Source organism: Poecilia reticulata, chromosome 1, assembly GCF_904066995.2.
Source record: "Poecilia reticulata chromosome 1, P_reticulata-male-v2, whole genome shotgun sequence".
NCBI lineage: Eukaryota > Metazoa > Chordata > Actinopteri > Cyprinodontiformes > Poeciliidae > Poecilia > Poecilia reticulata.
In genome coordinates, this window is record NC_088830.1 from 28,839,946 (window position 1) to 28,865,749 (window position 25,804).

Sequence of the window (25,804 nt, forward strand, 5' to 3'; positions counted from 1 at the left end):
TGGAGAACTTTGTAGTTCCTTTCTAGGAACGATCAGTTTTTGGGTCTAGTGAACATAAAATACTTGTGGTTATTAATGATTGAGTTAATAACTTAAGAGATATTCATTCAGGGTGTAGATGTGCTTTAAAACAATGTATGATAATGCCTCTGCTGTGCTTAAAATGCTTTTACAGCATGTAAGTTAGGTTTTAACTATAACATCTTTCACAGATCTGTTGGTACCAGGGCTGAACCTTTTTTTACCATCCAAAATATTTGTAGCATAGATTTAACAAGGTGTTAGAAATGTTAGACATTTTAAACCATAGTTTGTCGACTGACAATCCAGAGAATGTCCTGTTCTACCGCAACCCAAAGGTGTTTTAGTGGCTTGAGATCTGGAGACTTTAGAGGTCATTTTAGTACCTTGACCTCGAGTACCAGCTTTTGAGAACTTCAGCCTTAATCTCCTGTTCCTCGTTGGCCCTTCTGGTTTATACATGTTATTTGTTCATAAGTGGTATTTTGCATACTTTGGCTGGGATGAGTGGTTCATTGATTTGTTGTTGGCCTTGTTGCATGTCAGACCAGTTTGCCTATTCTATGATATTCATAAGGCATTTTCCTCCACATAACTGGATGAAAACTAATCATCTCTTTTAGGGATAATTCTCTGTAAAACGAGAGCTAGTTGTGCATGAAACTTACAGACCAGCCAGCCTGGCTCCTACAACCATGCAGTGTTCAAGTTCAATTAAATCCTTTTTCTTCCCCATTGTCATGGTCGTTTTGAACTTCAGCTAGTTGTCTTCATCACATTTAAATGCCTTGTGAGTCATCTTTTGCCTTTACATTGGACAACTAACTAATAAAGTCTCCTACATTTTGAAAAAATGCTGGATTTGGACTTTATGTATGATGCAAACTGATCAACACTGTCAATGAAGTACAAAATCAGATCAGGACCTCCCAGGATAAAAAATTATTTAGCAACTGCAGGTTACATTAAGAGATCAACGCTGGAAAAACAGACATTGCTTATATTTGTTTATTTTTTCTGGCCGGTGTTGAGTGTGCAGATGGACATACAGCCGAGATGTATTTTTGGCTTGATATTGTTAATTAAAGTTCTCAGATCGTACTGATTATCTCTGTAAGCTGAAGGGTAATCCTGTATAATAAAAAATTGTACGTTTTCCAAGCTAAATTCCCAGCAATTATGATGTCGTCAAAGATAATGATTGAATTAGCATTTTATAATTTGCTCATAAACAGGAAAATTAACTGCAGAGTTGGCTTAATTTGGAAGTTCCCAAACAGGACTCATACCTGAGGAGACATGTTTATTTATCAGGAACCATTATGCTTCATCCAACTGAATCCATATTTGAGGTCATCAGTTGACAGTATCCTGCATTACTCCCAGAGTCTCAACAACAATTCACAGTTCCTCTAACAAGGATATGCAACTGTGTTAAAATGTAAATATTTAGTTATTAAGAGAGTCAAGAGAATTATCATAACTTTTTCCACCTTTATTTAGACACGTAACATTTAGGTAACAGAATGTTTGCCATGGGAGATTAAATAAATTCTCAAACATGACAAAGAATCAAAGCAATAATCCACAATGTGTTTTTGATTGTAACTTGTTATACAGCTCAACAAAGTTGATTTTACATAACACCCTCCTTTAAAAAATAACTTAATTTGCTACGTTTTAGCGCTTTTAATTTGCATATTTTATCCATTTGTTTTCATTTTAAGATAAATCTGCTGATAATGGAGCACATTTTGCAGGGCTGGTTACGGTGTCAGTGTGATGATTCTGACTTTAAGCTACATAATTTGAGTTTATAAATTAGTAGTTGTACTTATTTATTTTGTGTATTTTACAGCCACTGAGAAAACTGTTGTATTCGTTTGGCGGTTATGTCAACCATATGTGTTGTGGGATTCAAGCCAGGCCGACATAACATCAGTACAACCAGCAACAACAGGCCGACTCAGCCTCATGATTAATGCTCGAGTAAGTGAATTAATTAATTTAATAAATAGATGATGAATTTCCTGGATTTTGAGAAAAGTTTTAGTTAATAATAGACGAAGGTGGGTCAAGACGCCTGACCAGTTGAGAACGACTGATCTAAACTGTGACTTTGCATTTCAAAACAGTTCCAACTTTTGAATATCTAAGACAGCAATGCAATGGATTTCATTGACTGATGAGGTGGAATCTTTTTGAGGCAAAAAAAAGTCTATACTTTGACTATAGACTCAAAGTATAGACTTTGAGTCTATACTCAAAGTTAGACTCAAAGTCTAACTTATGGAGAAAGAAAATGCACATATATATGTAAAATCTATAGGAAATGGCTAAAAGTATAATCTCAAATAAAGAAAAAGCTACTTTTCTGAAAGTGAAAGACTAGTTCTCCTAAACCTAAGCGATTTCCAAAATAACACTGGTTACATGATTACAGAGCTTGAAAATCTAAGAATGCTTGCTTCTGCTAAACCATTTAAATATTAAAAATCCATCATGTTGATTACTTCATGTAAACTTTAATTACGGTCATTTTAAACTAGTTTAAGCCTGCAGTAGTTTTGGCAGCCATTTTAAAAATGGCCACTAGGGAGACATTATGCTAATTCCCTGATAGTACAATTGCTAAAAGCACTAATAATTAGCACATGTGTCTGCCAAATTTCAATCTGTGAATAATTAGCCAGTCCCTGTGCCAAGGTTCCCTCTGCTATTTAGAAAATACATTAATGTGTAAGGTACAGTAGCATTTCAAGGCACTTGAATGGCAGAAGCCAGATTTATTTGATTTCTTTTAAACCACCCGTTTTGAAAATGAACTACCTCATTTTCAGGGGGTGCAACAAAGGCTTTTAACACTAAACAACTGGGGACTTTGTTAAGTATTTCTTGACATAAAAGTCAACAGAAGTAGCTTTTTGGAATGACATACTCTACAGATATCTTCCTTGACAATGTAAAAGTGTTTAGGAGGTCGATTCAAAATAAATGCCTTCCACCTCAACAACAGATATGCACAGTAGACTGTGCTGCTTATTTTCTGATTCACTCAATAATTTTCTTCTTTGCTAATCCCATCTGGGATAACAGAGGGAATGCAGCCACTCAAAGCAGTCAGGCTTGGACCGACAGGTCTCCAATCCACCATAGGACAAAAGGAACAAACAAAACAGATAACCATCAATGTCTACACTTATCGCTAATCTCAAATTCACACCACAATTTAAGTAAGCAAACGTGTTTGAATTGTGAGAAGTATCTGGTATCCTCAAGTATCTGGAATACCCATGCATGTATGTGGAGAACATGCAATTTCAGGCTCCGTTTTGCAAAATTAGCATTACATTTGCACTAGATTAGGGCTGGAAAACTGCCTCCAATACATTGAACACAATGAGGCCCCCAAACATTTAGTCACAGTACAGATTCAGAAGGAAAGCTGAAAGGCTTTCCCAATAGTGCTTACTCTGAATATGTTCTGGCGTTACAATAAAGCACAGACAGAGAGACTAAACTGTTCATGCAAACTCAAGTTTTGCTGAGTTGAAACTGCTTCTGTCTATAGAAATGCATAAAGTAAATATGAATTTGGTCATTTTGGTGACCAGAGTACAAAGTTATTAAGATTATAAAAAAGAATGAAGCTTGCTTGGACAAGAGGGGCATTTAAATTGGTTCATACAACCATTATTTTTTTAGTCACAAACAAGCTGTTGTAACAAAAATTAACAGTAGTGGTAGATAAATCACACCAATAAATCATTTGTTTTTGAGTTTCAATCAAATTTGGTGATTTATGTGTAATGAGATGTTCCATTTTTCTGAAAGGGTTATCGTCACCGAGTGTCCACTTTGGTACTCTCTGAGCAGGTTAAATGGTTCCCACTTATTTAAAAAATAAATAAATAAATAAATAAAAAAGAAGTGGTTCCTGCCCACACTAAAAATTGTCAAAATCTGACAGAAGAAAACAACATCGGGGAGACAATTTACCCTCAGCTGGAGATCATCAGACACATCTGATGTCAATCTGTGCTCATCAGAAGATGAACAGCTTTAATCACAGGAGTAGGCCGGTGAGCACATCTGCATGTTCGCTGTTCACCTTACTGCAACTACAGCAAGCTCCACGTTTTCAAACTGACGTATGAATACTTAATCCTGTCTTTCAAAGTTGTAGTTGCTACCACTTTTAAATGCAAAGCAGAAATAATTAATCAGTGTAGCAATGATTTAATCCTTACGTCTACATATCTGTCAATGGCTTTAGGGTTCTCACATTAACTATCAATGTTTTACAAAGAATCAGAGAAAAATCTGCTGGTATGTAAAACCAGAACAAATACTTGAACTCCAGCTTTGGTTGTTGAAATACAAATTTTAAATATATACTTCTGTACGTGCTTTTCAAAAAACACTTGTTTGAGGTAATGGAATAAAAGCCTGTTTTGTTTTTAAAAAGAAAAGAGGGGTAAAATAAAAGAATTTAGCCAAAGTATGTTTTATTTCATCTTGTTCATCATCTTTTCTCGTCATGCTCAAGGTTTTAAGAAGTGCAGACCGGCATCGGAAAACACACCAGGTTCACAGGATTAAAAAATAAATAAATTTAATCTTTATATTTTATACAAAATATTTCCATTCTTCCCTTATTTATGTATTGTGACATATAGACAAGTAAGAAGAAGTACCTGTGTGTTTTGGGTTCTAAATATGTTCAAACATTGGTGCTATAAAGTTGTGCTTCATGTTGTTTGGTGGATGCACACCTCATTCATTGTTATTTAAGGTGTTCAGTGCACAAGAAATATGATGGGTTTTACATTAGTTTGTACGGTTATGGTTTAATTGTCTGCATTTAATCTGTTTCATTAGAAGCTTATGGGAATGAGAGCAAACCCAATATAGGATGCAACAGATAATGCAAAAAGGCTAAAGCAAGAGAAACATGCAACATAGATCAGAAAAATAAAGATGATGTAGTAAAAAGGGATACTAAGCATAATAGAGTGCTGCTGAATTGACTAAATATATGGAATGCTGAAATGACGAACAGCCACCTTAGTCCTCTAATCCGTCATTCAGTCATGACAGACCAGTAGCCAATTTTTACTGCAAGACAGGGAGTACAGAGTGGTGGACAGAGACGGATGAGAGGGTTGGAAGGACACAAATTAAAAGAATTTGGAGACAGGCAAGTGCTGAAACTGAGAAAAAAAAAGAACTGATATATGGTAGCAACAGAATAAAACGTTGATGACTAATAGACAAAGTTAAAGAAAGACTATGGAGAAGGTTAGAGGGATAATGAAATAAACAACCCATGAATGTGCTTCACTTGGACTGTTATACTATGATGGACATCTGTTTTAAACAAAAAACACAAATGCATTTTGAGCAAACCAGAACACAAGTAAATATAATTTAGGATCTCCTTTTTTTACTTGACTGAGTGATTTGTTGCTTAGTGCTGCGCTTTTCTCCACTAATTACAAAATAATTGCTACAGTTTGGCTGTTCTCCAACTATGGTGGGTAGGTTGAGGTTTGGTCAAATATCTTTTATGTATTTCTACTCGTACAGCACTTCATCAAGTGCAAAGGACCCCAAAGTGCTTCACACTACTTTCAGCACTCACCCATTCACCCACACATTAACATGCTGATGGTGGAAAGCTACTGGATAGTAGCCATAGCTGCCCTGGGGCAGTCTAATAGAGGCACAGCTGCCATAACTGTAACAAAACTATAATAGAAATGATCAAACTTCATTTTCCCTTATAGAATATGAATTCTGTTTTATGGAAACTTACAGTTTCAGGAAAAGTCTTAAAGTGTTACATGCTCACAGAACCCTCAAAGTAAAACACATTTCTGCTGCAATGAACAGACATTTCCACAATGGCACACAACACCATCAACAAGCATCACTTTAAGATGCATTTGATTTGGTTTGAGTTTGTCTGCAGATAAATTAGATCCTTTGGTGGTTTGTACTGCAGGTTGTGATTAGGCACACTCTAATCACACTTATCAGGGTTAACTTCTTTGACTCTTTGTCATGGTCCTGGTAGTTCTCTCTCTTGAAACATCCCAACTTAAGATCACCCTGCCAACAATCACTGTTTTTTCATTAGCACAGCCATCATGTTTGCCTTTGATAATGACTTCCTGATGAACAAATAATGTGTCACTAACACAGATTTAATTCCACCATGGTCAAATTAGTCTGAATACTTAAAAAAGGTGCCAGGCCTTCTTAAATTTAACTCTGTGAAAACATAAAAGGCTTCTGGCAGAAAGCTTGTGGTTTTTGTGTATGTTCTGCCCCACTGAGGAGAGGCAGCAGGCAACTATTTCCCACTGAGAAGTAAATATTCTCTTAGAGATAATATCGCAAACATCTTTTTCTCTTTTCTTTGCCCCTTTCTTCCTCACTCATCCCTTTCTTTCTTCTCACTGGGTAAATATAAATGTAAATATCAATCTCTCTCTTTTACCCTCTTCATGGATGTAGGTTTACTTGACTCAGTACAAAACTCACCTGCTTATCTACACCAAACAGGCTACGCAGTCTGTAGAGGTGTTTTTTTGTGCGTGCATGTGAGTGTTTTTGCAGATATTGTGGAGCGAGGAATGGATTTGGATAAGAGGGCTTGCCTGAGTCTCGTCTATGCGCACACACACTTTAAACACTACAGATAGTGATATAGTAGCACTGCTCCAGCTTGTAACACCTCACAGAGGGGAGCAGTTTGAAGGAGAAGAGGGAAAGCGATGAAATGTAGCACAAAGTCGGAGTTAAGTGGCTTGTCTTTAAAAGCTTTGGCACTAAACAGATTTTTATCGGAATATTTTGCCAAAATGCAGCAACTCTGCAGTGTGTGTAAAGCAAATTCATAGATTACCGAGTGTTAAAAAGAATGGCGCAATATCAGCACTGAAGTCAGCGTTGCCCCAAAACAGTTATGAACACACACCACTGGTATTAGTATTTAAATACCTACACTCTCAACAAGTCAAATAAATTTACTCATTTATTTGAAAATGTGAAACTTATAAACTGGTAATAATACTGAAATGTTCTGTTATGCCCAACAAAACCATGGTAAGCTGACTTAATATTGACATGTTGCACAAGGAGGTTGAACCAAAACAGATCGTTCCTAACGGAGCTGGCTGTTCAGAGTGCTGTATCCAAGCTGATCCATGGAAAGTTGAGCAGACATGTGGTACAAAAAGGTGCAGAAAGCAACAGGGATAACAGCATCCTTCAGAAGATTAAGAGGTTTTTTTTTTGTTTCCACAAGATTCACAAGGTGTGGACTACAGCTGGAGTCAGAGTTTTAAGAGCCAACACACACAGACATACTCAGGACACAGGCTGCAGTTGTCAAGTTGTGTCAAACCAATCCTGAGCCACAGGCATGGTCAAAATCCTCTTACCTGGCTGAGGAGAAAAAGTATTGAACTGATGCTCAGTGGTCTAAAATCCTCTTTTCAGATTGAAGTATTTTTTTACATTTCATTTGGGAATGAAGGTCCCACTTTCTGGAGGATGAGTGAAGACGAACAAAACCCAGATCCAGTGTGAAGCTTTCCCTATACATAATGTTAATTGGAGTCATGACCTCTGTCCACTGAGTTTTATTCAAGCCCAAAATTAGTGTGGCAGTCTTGCAGAAAATGCTTATAGCACTGCTGTTTATAAAACTGCTGTTGAAAACAACAGTTATCAAACAACAGCTGAAAAAGAACAAGTAGGACAAGTTGCTATTGAAAATTGCAGACCAGTCTCTAATCTTCTATTCATCAGGAAGTTTGTTGGAAATGTTTTAACAGTTCTTAAAAATGGCCAACTACTTTGATGTCTTTCAGTCCAGTTTTTGTGCTCACCACAGAACTGAGACTGTCAAAATGGTTAATAACATCCATATAAATAGAGACTACAGAAGAACCACAGTTTTATTAGGCTTCAGTCTAGCATTTGATAACGTAGATCAGGGTACAAAAGGTCAACAAAGTTGGATGGTTGAATCCACTGAAGAACTGGGTCAGACTTTTTGGAACAGGACTTGATTCTTACTAAAATGACAGCGAGTTCTTTGTGTCAATAGACAACCCTTCATCCAAGTTGACAGAAATCCCATTCGGAGTTCCCCATGGTTCCATCTTGAGGCCCCTGTTATTTACTACATACCTGCTCCCATTAGTTCAAATTATATCAAATAAGATAAGAACAACTCTGCAATGCAATGTCATTAGATGACTGTAAACCAATTCAAGAGTAGGTGGATATAACAAATCATTATGTAGCTATGCCATAACTGTCTTCAGTTAAATAAAAACAATATTTAAGTAATTTTTAAAACCAAAAGAAGGAGTGATTAAGTCAGCACACAGCTTTGGTTAGTATAGCAGCTAGAAACTTCTGATCGGGACCCATTAGTGTTGTACCAATTGTTCTTTTTCAGCAGAGGTATCATAAATGTTGTTTTTATATAACATGGACTCGAAATTTCAGCACCATCATTTCCTGGGGAAATTTTGACCCAATACTTTGTTAAGGCTCTGTCCTGGGCTTTGAATGCTGCCAAATGGCCTCAGGCTGTAAAAGACAACACCAAAGCAACTGTCTTGAAATGAGCCATAACCTCTGACCTCCCTGTGTCTTTCTCTCTGGTAAGTAATGTATTATTAACCATCTTGCCATTCAGTACCAAAAAAAAAAAAAAAGGGACTTTCTCGTTTCAGTGTCTATTCGGTGCTTCATATTTTTCTGTTGTGTTTTTCCATTTGGCACTAAGGCAGTTAACAGCATGCAGCCCCCTGAAATGTGTGAATATTTGAATTGTGGCCTAACAAGAGCACATAATCTGATCATTTTTTCTTTTTTGGAGAATTTGTTTTTTAAAGAAATGTTTGCCTCCTTGTTTGGGCACAAAAAAAACTTTCAAGAACAGAGCTTAGAAAATTACAGAGGTTGTGATAAGCTGTTTAAGAAGCTATTTATATTTCATTTCAATCAGACCAAATCCAGTCTAATTAAAAGATTTCATTGTAAACTACTCAACCTTTACGGGGCAACTTCCCATTCCTAATAATCAGGTGAAGTCGTTAATGAGTCACTGCTAGCTCTTAATTCCTCTTGCTGCTAAGTCCACTCTCTCTTTTGCATTTTTATTTTGCTCTGAAAAAAATGGAGCAATAAAACGATAAGAGAAGTTACCAGGGAGAAAACCTTTAACACTTGGAGTAATTACTTCTCTTTGTGTCTTATTTTTAAATTAATTTTAATTATGGGCGTCAGTGTTGCCTGTAAATGTCCACTTTCTGCTAATCTAAAGTAATGTGACTGCTAATGAAGAGAGAATTGAATGTTTGGAGTCAAATGGCCTTTTGGTTTCGAGTTGCTCCCATGCTGGCTTACTTACAAAATGGTCAAGGATACAGCTGGGCACACACACACAAGAGCTATATTTGATAAGTAGCAGCAACACCAGAAGGAAGAAAGGTGGAAAATAAATGTGAACTGTCTTCAGTCACACAACCAGACAGTGGCTGGGTGTTAATTAACACAGGCGGGTAAAATCTCACACCGCAAAGTTTGGCTAAAGTCAGCTGAAACTCATTTCCTTCAAAAGGCATGCATTTATCTGTTAACATGAAAAAATATGTCCACATTGTCTGATTTGACTAATCTGTAAGGGACTGATTTACATGTAAACTTGACAAAAACAACCTTGACTAAAATGGTGAGGACAAAAATAGACAAAAATCATGCAAAGCTTCATTCCGGACAATTTCTAAAATAAAAAATTGACTGAAAACATTGAAATGTGGGTCTTTCTCTGCCTGTAGAATGTCTTTGAACTGATACTGAAGTAGTTTATAGTAGCAGTTCACATCATATTTAGATCAGTTCAAGCTTTGAAGGGGTATTTTTAATCAAAAGCTGGTTGGAGTTGAAGAGATTTCTGATTTTAGCTGCTTTATAGAGTGGTTGACTCACTTTCGTGTCTTCACACACTAAGCTGCTCTTTTTATGACTAACAATCTGTAAAATATGCGAAAATGCTTTGAAAAGGAACAAAATAAAATGTCTATATTAAGGTTCAAAGCTCCAATGGACAGAACACAGTTTAAACTTTTTTAAGTTACTTACAGTTAACACCAACTTTAAATTATAAACCACCAGAAATGGAGAATTACCATAGTGAACCAGACTAAATAAGGCAACAAACAAATCCTACAATTACCAGTTTTCCTGAAAGTCAATTGTAGACGAAAGCTGAAACATTCAGATTTTATTTACCCAATGATGTTTTCTCAAATAGTGACGCTGGGTACAAGTGTACTTGGTGCAAAAACTGCATACATACATACATACATAAGTAGCAGGTTCTGGTAACTACGTGAGCATGTCGTTACTGAATATGGATGAATCTGACACCAAAACGTCAGATATGGTCAGAGATGTTGGGCGATGTGCAGGAACCTGAAGAATCTGAATGTCTGAACCGATCTGAATTTTTAGAATTTTTTGAGTTTGGACAACGTTTTTATTAAAAGTCTGTTTTGAGTAAAGGAACCAGATCAGACATGCTATTCAAACTCTTCTTTTATATTAATTGTAGCGAGTGAGAGCATATAACAAATAACCTCTATATATTATATATAAATATGCTAATTAAAGTAAGGCAATTTAGACCTTTTCCCATTTCAGAAGAAATACTGCTCAATAAAAGTGGCAATAAACCCTTAGGATCTAAATAAAAATCTGAAATGTGCATTTTACTTAATTTAAATTTTATGCCTTACATTGTTAACGTAAGAAAATGCATTTAATCACCTGAAAAATCATCGTAAGAGTTCAACACATCTCTCTCTGTGCAAACACAGATTTTTCAATGCATGCTTTTATAGAATTGACTTGTAAATGTTCTGCTTTCCTCTCTTCCTAAGTAGAGCCCATCTCACACACACTTACTTCAAAATGTAGGTGCATTAGTGCTAACGAGAACAGAAATGGTTCATGCTTCACTGAATGTGTTCCCATTCATGTTTCTAGGCCAACAAATTTATTAGATGTTATTCTATTGTCAGGTCCTCTAGATCAGCGGTCTGCAACTCAAGTCCTTCAGGGCAGCTGTCCTGAAACTTTTGGATGCACTTCTGCTCAAACACACTTGAATCAAAAGGCTGATTTTCCTCCCAGGCATGTCAGCAAGTTTTGAAAAGATTTGGTAATTAACTATTCATTTGATTCAGGTGGGTCAGAGTAAGAGAAGAAAAAGTGGCTCCTAACAGACTGGCACACCTTCAGCTTTTCAGCTGTAAAATTCAATATTTAAATGTAAGATTTACAGTAATGGGCAAGCTTACTTTGTAAAAGTGTAAAGGGTAATGTTCACAGTTTCATTGTTGCGTCACCGCAGTCACAATCTGGTGTTATGAGTTTAATCTTTGTGCTTATGCTCGGTTTGTTTACAAATCATCTCAGCAAAAAATTACCAATTATTAGTGATTGCTTTTAAGCTCAGTCAAATAAACCTGTCAAATCTGTATTAAAATGTATTCAGTGGCAGTAATGGTCTAAACAGAAAGAGGGGCCACTCAATCATATTGATTAGGGCCTCATTTCACCTTGGGCCGGCCCTGCATGACGAGCCACAGCCACTGCACTGCGCATCTCTCTGCTGATGTGAGAGACAAACGGGGAGATTTAATTATGTTGCACTAGTAGGGAGAAGGCTCGTCCTGTTTTGTGACTGGTAAGTTTTTAATAAGCACCACAGGGGTCGCTGAGTGGTTCAATTGATAAAATGTGCGCACAACGTACTGAGACTATAGTCCTCAACTCAAATGTCCTGGGTTCGATTCCCGGCCCCTTTATCTCACTTCCTTATTTCCTGTCTAATTACTGTTCAATAATGGCCACTAGAGGCTAAAAATCTTTTTAAAAGTTTTTAAAACGGGCCACAGAGGCTATTTGTTTTTATAGAGCGGCCTTTATTGAACGAGTATTTCTGATCTCCGCTCTTCATTGTCAGCTGGCTGGCCCTGTAGCGCTCGTTCAAGTGTTTAAAGGTCCACTCTGCAGCCGCATGCTGGGGTCTGCCTGACTGGAGATCAGGAGAGGCAGAGAAGGCATTTGATATGCCGCAGTCTGGTGCATTTGTGGCGCTGCAAAACAAGAACGTGCTGTGTGACTGTGGGGCAGCTTCTCCACGGGTTTAACCACCGGCCCACTAACCCATCGGCCCACCAGGGAAATCTCCGGTAGTCCTGTATGCCAGTTTCCCCCCTGGTCAGAGCAGGGATGCATCCAAAAGTAGCAGGATACCAGCACTCAAGGAGTTGCAGACCCTGACGCTAGATCCCGCTAGTCTTGCAAAAGATGTCTTGTGACAATATAAATGTTAGAAGTCGACCTCACAGGTTGGCACTATTTCCTTGTTTTGGTGCACACACATGCAGGGCAACTTTTCACAAATACATCTCAGCAACCTGAGGTTGTTGATGTTTTTGGAGCAAAATGATTCTTTTGGGTAAAATATCATTTATGAAGTTTTTCACAAATCTTTTGCATCTAAACTTTTTTTTTCACCTTTTTCCCCAACAAATACTCACGTTATGAGTACCTCACATGTATATAGTAATATAGTAGTGCCTAAACAAATTCATAAAGGTTAGGTTCTATATTAACCATTTCTGGCTTTTGTCAGGCAATCTGGCAAAAGATACAGAAGACTTAATGATCATCCTGTCACTCACTGGAGATAACACAAAGTTTAGAAATGTGTAGGTGATACAGGAGATCCAGAATTTAACTAGTTTATGAAAAATCTCATTAATTTACAGAACTATGGTATGAAAAAAAGTCCCTTTAACGCTACATAAAATGTACCACAAACAATATGTAACAAATCCAAGTCACAGTCACGTAGGCCTGAAATGTGTAAGGTTTGTATCAATAAAACAGTGTACACTGAAACACTGAGAGCATAAAAGTTTACACTTAACACTCACATACTGGACTAAAGGTTATGTAGTTAAAAAGATACAGACATGTTGACACACAGCATTATTTTCATATTTAGATCATTAAAAAAATATTTTAATAAATGTAATTATTTGAGTTGAAAAGCATGTAGGATGTCTTCAGCTCAAAGCAAAATGCTCAAAAAGGAAATAAATTGACATAAAGTACAAGGCACAAGGTTTTAAAAAAAGTCAACTGCAAAATATTAAGACAATTTCAACACAGCAATAATGCCACAATGTAAAACACGTTCTGAGTGTGCGAGAAGGCAGATTTCAGAGAAAGAAAAAAAAGAGAGAGAGGGAATCTCTTTCGTATCAGTTTCAGAGGAAAAGCTGTGCAGAATCAGACTGCATGCATGACGTGTACACAGACACACACACACACACACACACACACACACACACACATACACACACCTTTGGTCTTACTTATGCGCTCATCCCTCTGTTTCCACTTTTTTCAGTCCTCCGGGCCGCCATTTTGTGACTTCTCAGCAGAGAAGAAAAAAAATCCCAAAATGTCCACCATCCGAAATGAACTCGGTAAAAGAAAACTTCAATCGTACTCCATGTCTGAGAAAAGGAGTGGGGGGGAAGGTGTTTAATTCCACCGCATGGTTTTAGTTTAGGAATGTTTCCTCTTGTAATTTTATATGGAGTTCAGTTTTCCAGCTTTCTGTCTTGATGATTTGTGCAGAGATTTGATCAGCTTTCCTCGGCAACTTTATGAGCTTTGAGAAAACTCATTCCTCTTTGAGTGGCTCTGGGCCCATGATAATGTCATCTCACTCTCCTCCCCTTTTCAGAGATTTGTGTGAGATAGAGGCCTCCGTAAGAGACCAAGCGCTAACCTTTACTGCATTGGCTCACACTTAATCCCCTCACCCTGGGGTGACTGGCATACACACACACACACACACGCACGCACACCCCCACACACACACACACACGCGCACACACACACACACACACAAAACACACCCAGTGCAGAAAGCAGTACAGTTGTACCACACCCTCCCTACTTGTCGTTTATTGTTGAGTCATCTAAATTCTGTGATCTTATTTTAAGATAAAGTATATCACAAAGTAATGATATTTTCTCCAATGCAGTGATTTACACTTTATGTATTTTGATTCTTTACTTGACTTATTTGATGAAGGGTAAAGTTTAATTTGTTCTCATAATTGGCTGCTGTAAACTGATGTGTTTTAAGGTGAGTTTGTGTTTCAGTTTCTTCATCAAGACATCACAGAAAGAAAAAGCTTAACATAAATCTAAACTCTTCATTTAATCAGCATTAGATGCTGAGTGGATTAACAGTCTTTCTCTTCTGTCATTTATTCATTAACTCCAGTTGAGGTTTTAGTTTATTTTCCTAAATATGGACAGTTTTCCTTTAGGGAGCCTTAAACTGTTATTTCCCCACTGAAAAGGTCCAGAGGCGCATTTTCATTTTAGCGATGTTACGATTACCAGACAAAATGCTGAAGGCAGTAAACGGTGGAAATAACTTTAAATGAAAAGTACTGACAAAAAGTAATAAGTTTGATATTGATCTGTAAACACACACTCTGCTCAATTAACAACTTTTAACGAAATCCAACATGGATCCTAAAGCGTCGCCATCCACTGATGTTTCCTCTGAGGAATTATAACCCAGACATTAGAGTTCCAGCAATATGCTTTAACCACAATATGACTGAAGACCAAAGATAAAGTAAGGAGGATAATGATCATCTTCAGATCTTAAAATGATGTAAATATATTTTCAGTCTGTCCCAATTAAAGCTTTTCATTTAGCAGATTTCTTTCTGCCTCAGTTTTGAAACAGAATATAAAACACATACAGATCCACTGCTATAACATAAATGTTTGGTTCAGTCATTTCAACACCTTGCTCTTTGAGTTAGTTAATTATTGTTGGCTCATGTTCTATGTGCAGCCGTGGCTGAACTAGCTGGTTTTAAGGGGACAATCGTCAGTAATTTATGACTGACCAGCTATCCTAACACACATGAGGTTAAATTACATTTTTTATTTTTTGCTTAAACCTAAGCAAGTTCTCAGCTAAATATCAAATTTGCCAATCTTATGAAAAATGTTGCTACATTTGTTATGGCAACAATAAAAACTGTTTTTATTTGTCCTAATTTTATAAATGCAATATGAAAAAAATATTCCAATCAATCTGGTAAATCTAATCTTTTGCTCGCACATTTGTTAACCCTGGTTTAAAAAAAAAAAAAAAAACTTCATCATAAGTTTGTTTCAATATTTTATATGAAAAAAAGCCTGAAATTGTCAAAAAATCATATTTTAAATCTACATGAGCTTAACATTTTATTACTATAGTAAATTATTAGTTAATACTGTTAATTATGTATTAATAAACCTTGTTAGTTATATGACTGCCACCAGTTTGCAGTTCTTCTATATCATGATCAGGCTAATTAAATACAGCTAACAAAGACTCACAAGAATGACAAGAAAAAAGAGAATCTGTTGAGCAGATTCCTTCACGATGGTAAATTTTCTCCTGATCAACGTTTTGTGTTTGTGGATTGTACGGCACAAACACACATGCAATAATTCAAATTTTAAAACACAGTTCCATTCAAAGTAGCATGGGAGTCACTAAATGTACACATTCATTCACACATGTATTTGTGTCTTGTGTTTCCCCTCAAAAAAAAAAAAAAAAAAACATTGTTATCCACGACTTAAAGCTCATACATGAACACACCCACCTCCACTACACAATCACACAGTGTGGCTCTCAAACACACGCTCTGTCCTTGATACCCTCAGTAGGAGGGTGGGCTCTGCAGACAGGGTGCCACGTCCCTTAGTGGAGCTTTGGATTATGGGATAGCAACATGAGGTAGGCAGAGAAGGTGCAGACAATGAAAGGAAAGCGGAGAGGAACGAAAGATTAAAAGAACAGGCAGATTGGGGGAGCAGGGCAGATGCGACAAAAAAAGAATGAAATTCATCAAAGAAAGAGACTGTGATTTAAAGAAAAATCTTTATAGTTAACAGAGAAGCAAAGAAGGAGAAAGAGGGAAGACGGGGGTTGGGTACAAAACGCAGAAGTATTGGATGATTATAGAGCAACGGATATGCTAAATGAATGAAAGTGAAGATGAAGTGGGGATGAATATGTAAAAAAGAGGATGAAACCAAATGAACAAATAAAGACTTACCATGTGCTGTTTCCCATCGTTTCACTCCTTCAGAAGTTCTGTGCTGAAAGTTGGAAAAGCTGCCGAAAAGGTGAGAGAGGAAAGAGGAGAGTCAGAGGTGGTCATTCATTTTTTAAAGGAAAGGATTGAATTAAAACATACTAAACCCAATTTAAGTGAGTGAAACCCAAACCCAAAAAACTACAAAATACACAAACAATACAACCACATATTTGCATGTACTGAAGTGATGGTTTTGATTTTTAACATTGGTGTTTATAAGCCGCACGTGGCGAGTCTATCACAGAATATTATAAATTAAATGGATAAAGACGCTATGAATCTTAATCATAAAAAGACGAGTGGAGATTTCTGTGTCAAAGACGCACGTTGTACTACACACACAAAGGAGCACTGTATGCACATTACAGAAAGCAGTGTGTATACATTTGAGTGAGTGCAGGAACTGACCTTGCATGTGTGCATGTGTTCGTGGCACAGTAACGCTAAATGATAGCCTTCTAGCGCCATCTACTGATGTTAGTGTTATTAAATAGATACTGACGGAGAAACTCAACTTCATGCAGCAGCAGGTAGGTTTATTTAAAATGTGGGAAAAACAATTGAAACTATTTTTTAGTATGTTGAAAATGAAATTATTTTCTGTTTACTTTCCCTTTTGTTTATTTACTAAAATTTTACAGTTAAAAAAAAGCATTTAGGTGATGCATAAAATACACATATCTTTGATAAGGAAGGTAAAACACAAACTTTAATTTTTCCACATAATGTTTTAAATTTGTTGAAATGCTTTTGTACATAAAATTTGCAGAAATTAATTGAGGTCATGTGCAAGAAATGGTTTAAGATGGTGGACTTTGGGTTATAAATGTTTCTTTATCAGCATATACGTCATAAAATTATATATTAAATTATATAACAAAATATAAAATATATAAATATAGAGAGAGAGTATATGCAGTATATCTAACACAGACATAAAATATTTCAGATCTCTGCAACCCAGTTATAAATGATGGTATATATGCAAACATCAAAATCTCATTGAGTTCAGCTGTAAAATTCCTCCATGCACACAAAGTTACATGATCACTCAAACACACAAGTGTTTAATCGAGCTTCAGCCTTTGTGTTTTGAGTGGTTGAATCTTGGAGGAGATTATAGCAGAACTCAAGTGCTTGAGGAGTGTTTCAGATCCAGGAGCAAATAATCAGCTCTGTTGGTGGTAAATCTGTATATAGCCTGCGCTGTACCTGGAAGTGTTGCGTACAGGCAGAATGACTTATGACGCATTTCTTAATAACCATGAATATTATTTGAAATACTGCCAGATAAAAACAGGTACTCATCAATTCATACCCTTTTCAATGAATTCTGAGGGAGTGTGTAAATTTTACCTAATATTAAATTCTAAACGTGTACACTTGAACAATGCATTTTTTATCCAAGTCTTAATGATTTTAAAACCAATCGTCAGTGGGATTTCTCTTTTCCAACATGCTAAATTGATCAATTTATTGCTCGGCTCCCTGCTCGCTCTAAGAAAAAACAATTTCACTGCAGATATAAAAAACCCAGCCAGAACAACGTTGAAGAGGACCAGGAGGAAAATTCACATCGTATTGATTTTAAAGACTCTGTCGTGGCTTACTGTGCATTTTGAAATTGATTTTTTTGTGGTTTGATATATTTATATATTGGGTGTTTTCCCACAGGCTTTAAAAACAGCAGTTGTCAAACCACTAATAAAAAACAATCAGGACAAGTCACTATTGCAGAATTACAGGCCAATCCCCAACCCTCCATTCATCAGCAAAAATGCTGAAAGCGCCGTTTCAACTGTTAGTTTCTTCTCAATGACCAAATGCTTTGATGGTCACTCTGGTTTCCATGCTCGTCATAGTCCTAGTCTGCCCTCGTCAAAGTGTTCCCACATGAATACAGGCTGTGGAGGAACCACGGTCCTGGTTCTGTTGGACCTCTGCACAGCATTTGACACTGTTCACCATTATATATTACTAAAGTGACAGGAGAACTGGGTCAGACTCTCTGATCCAGGGCTCCACTGAAGAACAGGGACTTCTTTGTGTCATTAAGTCTCTTCTCATTGAAGCAGACAAAAGCCACATGCGGGGTTCCCCAAGGCTCAATCCTGGGCCCCTTCATACTCGATATCTACATCCTCTCACTAGCTCAGATTATAACAAGCAAGAATAACTGCAGATGATACACAGCTCTACATTATAATATCACCATGTGACTCAAACTCACCCAAATACTGAACAGATGAGTAAAACAAATCAATGTATGAACAGAAACAAAACAGTTTTAGTCTACTCTGCATTCCCACTACCAAACAGAGAAGCAGCATTTTATGCTCCACTAATCTGAAACAAACTTCCAGCAAACTGTGAAAATGCTGAAACACAGTTTCTTTAAATTGAGGATAAAAACCCATTTGCTTATTGTTCTTTGCTTGTTTTATATTTGGTTCCTGTATTGTGTTTTTTATCACAGTTTTAACTGCCTTCTTGCTGAAGTGTGCGATACAAAGTTAAAACTTGACATAAAATCATTCATGGTTTTTGTCCAACCTATTAATTATTAGTTTTTACCCTTTAAGGCCTCCAGATATTTCAGCTCTTCTAAGATCTGCTGTTATTACCTAAAATTGAAACTAAAACTGATTTTAGAATTTATCAATATACAATATAAATGTGCTGGGTTATGTTTTATTTGTCTTGTGGTTAAAGCTGAATGAGTCTTACAAAACCCTGGTCAGAGCAGTAGAAGCCTTTACTTTAAATGATTGTACTCCTGACTATTTAAACATTTTCCTCTAAGTGCATGCAATAATTTGTTAAAACTAAAGTTTACAGAATGCCACAGTACCTTAATTTGGTTGTAAATCTTTTGAGACCTTTGCTTTAACATTGTTACTCTGAGTCTAAATCCTAAGAAAATTGCTCTATTGTTGTGTATTTTCTGCCTCGCTTCTATATTGAATTTTTATCTTGGTGCGGATTAGAGATAAAGTAAGTGTTATGGGAATTTGTACCACTTTCATTCTACAATTTGAATGTTAAATAGGCTTCCTTTTTTTTTAAGAAGCTATTAAAACAAGGAGACTTTACTGAGTGAGAAAGTTGTATTTGTATTTAGTGGTTGTCAGGAGGCAGCAGTAATATTCAGCAGCACTAGCACTAGGAACTCTACAATGCCTGTCCTACACACTTTTTATCAATCTTAGAAGATAAACAGTACTTTGAGTTAGCAAGATTAAAATATAAAGTGCAGAAGTCCATCTACAGGTTTTGTACATACTTGTGAAATCACTAGTCGGTACCTTATGCCGTCTTAAGAGAAACACACATTTATGTCTGATGCAGATATTCATCTTAAGTTTATGTTGGCAACCTGTGGATTGGGAAGGAATCACAGGAAGATCAACCTTAGCTGAATATCAAAATTAATATTTTCAACCTTAGTTTATTTCTGTTGTGTGGTTTACCTGTTGTAAAACTGTCGTTTCTCTCCACTGTCTCCCTGTAATTGTCAACCATGGAGAAATGCACTAAACTAACTGACTATATTTAAATTACCAAATCTGTTCTTTAATTATATAAATCAAGAAATTTGTATAGCGCCATGTAAAAAAAACTCTAGTTCCACACAAGCACTGTAACAAATTAAAAACTAAGAAATGTATTAATGTATGAAACAAAGAATAAAGGTATAACAAAACATTAAAATCGGTTAGAATCATGTAAAATGAAGCACAGGCATCTCAAAAAAGGTCTCAAAAAACAAATAGGTTTTTAGCTTAGATTTAAAGTATGTGGTAGGTAAATGGTAGGGGCAGCACACACATGGAAAGGAGTTTGATTCGATGGTTTGCGTCGTTATTTGTTTTTGCTGACTACCACTTACCTGTTTGTAATTTGACTGAGTGTGAACATTGATTAAGGTTTTTAGTAATGAGCAAAGCTGGGCATAACTTCAACTAGTAAATTGTTGGTATGTGTAGAATATCCATAAACATCTGTTGTATGCCATACTGCACATATGTTGGTTTAAGGAACATTTATGACAATGGTCTACAAAAGATAAAAATAAAATAGAAAATAAATAATAATCAAGTAAATCATATGTGTAAAACTCAGGTCAAATTTGGCCCAGAGTGTAAGCACATTTGGCAATTTGAAATCTATATTAGGACTGCCCCAATAGCAGCACAGTTATAGCAAATACAAATCCCAGAATGCTCTGCTGGTGCAGCAACATGTCAAACAGGATCCACACGCTGCACTCCTCTGCTAAAATCCATCAGCAAACTTCATGTGACCAATCACATCAGGTCAAAAAAGGAAAAAAATCCCCCAAAAAAGGTTGAAAACAAAACTATACAGCTAAGGTAAACGACAGGAGTTGTGAAATGTTCTTCTCATGTGAAACATTGTATATCACAAACACTGTATAATTTCTAGATACGTCTTAAACCCTACAAAAAACGTAACTGTTTTGTTTGATGTTCTTACAAATGAAGGTTAAAAAATGAGGTGGAGCTTTTTTTAAAAAATAATTTAGTGTGTTAGATTTTTTTTCTCCAGTCTTCTACTCCTTGCAAAAGCAACATTTTGTCATTAAAATCCAGCACAGTGATGCTCGTCTTTTCATTCAACACAAGCTCACAGCTGTACCTCTCCTTTTTCCTGAATCCCTGAGAGAAAGGGGAAGAAGATGCTAGAATATAGAAAAGAGCAACAGAAACTTTTCAGAACTTCCTACACCTCGACTGAAACCCAGCGGTGTAGATTGAGCACCTTACTCCCACTGCTCTCAGTGCATCAAAACTATGGACAGAGATTCACCAGTGGAGCCCTGTTCTCAGTTCCACTCTGCTAACCAGGTGCAGGGGTACCACTTGTGAGCCAAAATAAAGTTTTGACATGCATACACTTTTATAACCTGGTCTGCCATATCTGCTCTAGTGCATTGTGGAAGCAATGCATGAGTTCTAGATCCTCAGAGAGAATAACTCTCTTTTTGCAAAGGTTGTGGGTTGTTTTTATGCATCTGTTTCTCCCCCGGAGCGCTGCATGGTTGTGATGACAGAAATTTAATCCCAGTAGTTTTCTGGGTATGAACAAGGCAGCATGTCCACACACAGTCGACCCTCTCTTGCAAGTCTTTACCCAAGTGGAACCACTGTCAAATAAAACTTTGGTCCAAGAAATAGAAGAGAGGAAAAAAGCCTCTGGTGGCAAGTTTCTTTTCCTACTGCGAGGGAGCACACTGATTTGCAGTGTTAGGATGATGCTTTAGGCTTATATATTGGTCCTTGATAAAACTGAAAATAAATAAATCAGTCTGGCTCCAGATAGACTAGTCCATCGCTGATAGGATGTGGACTCCTGTCTGACCAGAGATTATCATTTCATTTTCATTATGTTATATATAAGAGATCAGAATGAGAATAAAAAAAAATCATTCCAACTTCTTATTGTGCAGCAAGGCCTGTTAACTCCGTAACTCAGAAAATGTTCCCAACCCTGCATCCCAGATATTACATCAACACTGGATAATACAGCAAGTCACATCCAATGATGCTGTCCAGGGCCACAGAATTGGAACCAATATGTGGTGACAGGAAAGTCGAGCTGGTAAAGTCCTGCTTGGTGGATGAGAACGGGAACACAGGTCGCAAATTGCAGTGGCTTTGTTTCCCCGGATCAGTTTTACACACACTGCAAAATACTCACAAATAAGTGATAATATTGTTGTCGTGATTTTCTAAATAATTGCCATGATCTACCACAATCGACTCATTGTAAAAAATGCAATGCATAGTTATTTATTCAAAAAAATACCACTCTGTACTTCAGAAGACAAACAAGTAGTGTTATGGTGTGCATGACATGCTGATATTAGTTACCAAATAAGCAAATGCATAGTTAACCCTTTGGAAGCCTTCAATTGGAAAGACAGTGTCATGTTGATGGTTAATGGAGAAGGACTCACAAACAGAAGTGGTAAGAGCAGCAAATAGATTTGAATATTTACTGAAAAAATGATGAAGAACTTACAATAAACAATGGAGAATCCAGGGAGCGAGACTAGGGACAAACAAGGACCAGATAACATGGAGTTTATCAGGGTAAACAGAAGGATCCAGCAAGGAGTGAGGCGCATAAATACTGGGAGAGTGAATGTCAAAACAATAGACCGGGACTGATTAGTTCATGGTTTGCAGGTGTGAGGGGAGAGAGCCGAAGGCAGGATGAGAAGACAAGGAGAGAATGACACAAAGGGGCGGAGAAGAGGAAACCGAGGACCCAGGAATTAAATCTAAAGACAAAAATTAACTCAGAACAAGAAATAATTAAAGAGAATCTAACTTAAAAATATCCATGAATGACTGAACTACACTAATGACTGTATATAAGCTTTACAAAGACTGGACATGGCACAACAATAATGAAGAAACAGAGGTGAACAGACAGAACAAAAGGGGTGGGAGCAACCAAAGAGGCTAAAACAATGGTACCAATAAAACCAAGGAGAAATTGTATTATAGTAATTACATTAACACTTAATGCTGATGATAGTAACTAATAATAAGAAAAAATAAAAAGACACAAAGAGTATGAAAGAAAAAAACGACCATAGAAAATTTGTGGGAGGAGCTCCTGAAAAGGGCCAACAAACGGCTGGAGGCAAAACGTGAAGCAGCACAATGGAGACGCAATAAATGCATCCAATCGTGACCAAGAGATCACAGACACATGGAAAAGTTAGCTTTTACTAAAAATGGTCTTCTCATCTTAAAATATTTGAGAAAAAAAAAACAGTCGACCCTTCCTTTGTGTATGCCACATTATATACACACAAGGAGAAAATGAACACAACTAGTAAAGACAACTGGAGGTTGTTGACCATAAAAGAGTAAAGCTGAATATCGCAATAAAATCTGCCCAACTTCTCTGGGACGTTTTCATGACAAATCGTTTCTGGATAATGACTTTCTTTATAGATGAAACAATCTTCTTAAAGCAATTCCTTCTAAAGAAAAGGAATCTGAAATGCAGATTTGGGTCTGTGTCAGTGTCTCTGCTGATATCCCATGAGGTCACATGATAGAGGCATAATGGAGTCATAGAGCATGGATGATTTGCTCCTGATATTCAATATGATTCCTTCTTTTCCCTCGCTCACTGTGTCTGAGCACACTGTGTAATGACTTGTTAATTTCTCAGGGGAAAAGCCCTAATAAGTGATCATTGACAAAAGGATTTCTATGGAGATGTTCACATCATCTCTACTGAGTCGCCTGACGCGGCCAGTTTGTCTCTGGCTGCGTGTCTGTCACCTCGTGATTATAGCTCCTCTCATATTGTCTACTGCAGCCGTAGACATCTGTGTAAAATTTGTTACCGGCTTTTAAAACTAGGCACTGAAGCTACAGCACATTTTGGAGAGAAGTTCTGTATATTTGACACAATACAGGCATGACTGTCAACATTTAATAACTTTTTTTCAAGCTTGGTATGATCCACACCATCAGGATCAGGGACAATCTTCAACAAATTCAACACTTTTTCTTTGAGATTTTGTTCTGAAAATTAAAGTGCTGTTATATTCCAAAATTATTAAATTAGTCATTTTAATTAAAATTTGAATCAATTATATAGTAAGATAATGCATAAAAATTAAGGTTATTATCTTCACGCATTTTTTAGTAAGTACATTATTAAATTATTTAAACTGCTGCTGAGTCTAAAGAAAAAAATGTACTCCGATTGGTTACCCTGCACAGTAACCAAGATGCTGACCTGTCATTTTCTCTACAACATTGTTAGTCCCTCTGAGTGATTTGATTTTAATGTGAAGAGATCAAATAAAATTTCTGTTTTACAGTGCATGACCAGAAAGTAGAAACGACTAAAGGTTTTTTTTTTCATTTTTTTTTTATTTAAGATAGAGATATTAATTGTTTAGAGGGTTTATTTATCTCAAAGTACAAACTAAAAATTTGAATCTTCTGGATTTATTTAATTGTAGGATGATTGGTTTTCCATAAATGCTGGGTCATCCAAACAAGGTCTTGTGTTCCCCAAACAAGAAACAATTGGATAGAAAATAATTTTGTCGTTTTATTCACTGTAACTTTACAGTTTTTGTTCGTTTTCCTTCAGCAAGCATTTTTTTTTTTGCCCTCATGTATCTCCCATAGAGATGCAATAGAGATGTGAAAACCTTCTGGTAGAATACTTGTCATTTCTAAACTCCCATCAAAAAACGCTTTTAAATTTGATTTCACATTGGATTGTTTGCATCCGTTTTCCTTACTATCTATTTTAGTATATTAATGTGAATACATACGGTTAACTATTGATTCTTTATGTGACCAGAAGCAATAATATAATTCCATTTCTAGCTGAATTCTTAAAATTGTTAAGAATTCCGTAGAATTTAATCTTGATCTTGAGAATAAATGTTTCATGAAATGGTCCTCCATGTTTGGGGTGTGCTGTGGTGGCGCAGGGGGTAAGCACAACCTCGGCCTTAGTCCTCGACGCAGCCGTCGCAGGTTCGATTCCCGGCCTGGTGACCTTTGCCGTTTGTCTTTCCCCATTTCTCATTATCAACTTTCCTGTCAATTAACTATCAAATAAAGGCCACTAGAGCCAATAAAACCTTACAAAAATAAATAAATTAAAAAAAAGATTAAAATCTCAATAAAAAAAAAATTTTTAAAAGTCCTCCGTGTTCCTTTAAGTAAAGTGTGAAATTCAGGCTTCCTTACAAAGGATAAAAATAATATTTTATCAAGTAAGACTGGTAAGATTTTAATACATAAATATCATTTAGCTCATCACTAAGGAAGTATGAATGAACGGATATAAATTATGGCAAAAAAGTGACATGCACAATAGATGTGTTTATTACTCCAAGTTGTTCTGTGTCCTTTTCTTACTTTACCACATGGATCCCTCAAAATTAAATCTGAAACTGCAAATGAGCAACCATTGCTGGTTTCCACATGCATGTGGGTTTGTATGCACAGAAAGGCAATACAAATATAAGCTGTGCTGACTGACAAACACCACTGCTTTTTCATTGATGACAGAAAAAACACAAACATGGCTGTCGGTGGACCAGTCTGTCTGAGCTATACAGGTTTTTATTATTTCTCCCTGACCTTCTATCATTAGCTTGAGGTCTTATGTTGACCCAGTACTCTCAAAGGAAATCACACACGTCAAGCCCTACGCAAGATTGTTACGGTTAGTTTTTAGAGATGGAGTGAATCCATGTTGATAGAGATTTGGGAAGGTGTGGTTTGGGTCATGGGTGAAACTTTGTTACGTGGACATGCATTACTGCCTGTGGTGTTACATACAGATGCTCTTCAGAGACAAATTCTGGCATTTATGAGAAAAATGGCAACTAAACATGCCATGTTAGCTAAAAATAATAGCAAATTAAATCCTGTTACTGCTGTCAACAGCCTTACTAAAGATAT

General features: G+C 36.6%; 1 protein-coding gene across 10 annotated transcripts in view; it reads right to left on the reverse strand.

Annotated features, from left to right (window-relative positions):
* tenm3 (teneurin transmembrane protein 3) overlaps nucleotides 1-25,804 on the reverse strand; it is a 588,369-nt gene that overhangs the window by 516,850 nt on the left and 45,715 nt on the right. For all 10 annotated transcript variants that reach the window (XM_081610716.1, XM_081610715.1, XM_081610730.1 and 7 more), the window contains one exon: nucleotides 16,278-16,336. The gene's annotated coding sequence lies outside the window, so the exon portion shown is untranslated. The remainder of the gene's footprint in view (nucleotides 1-16,277; nucleotides 16,337-25,804) is intronic.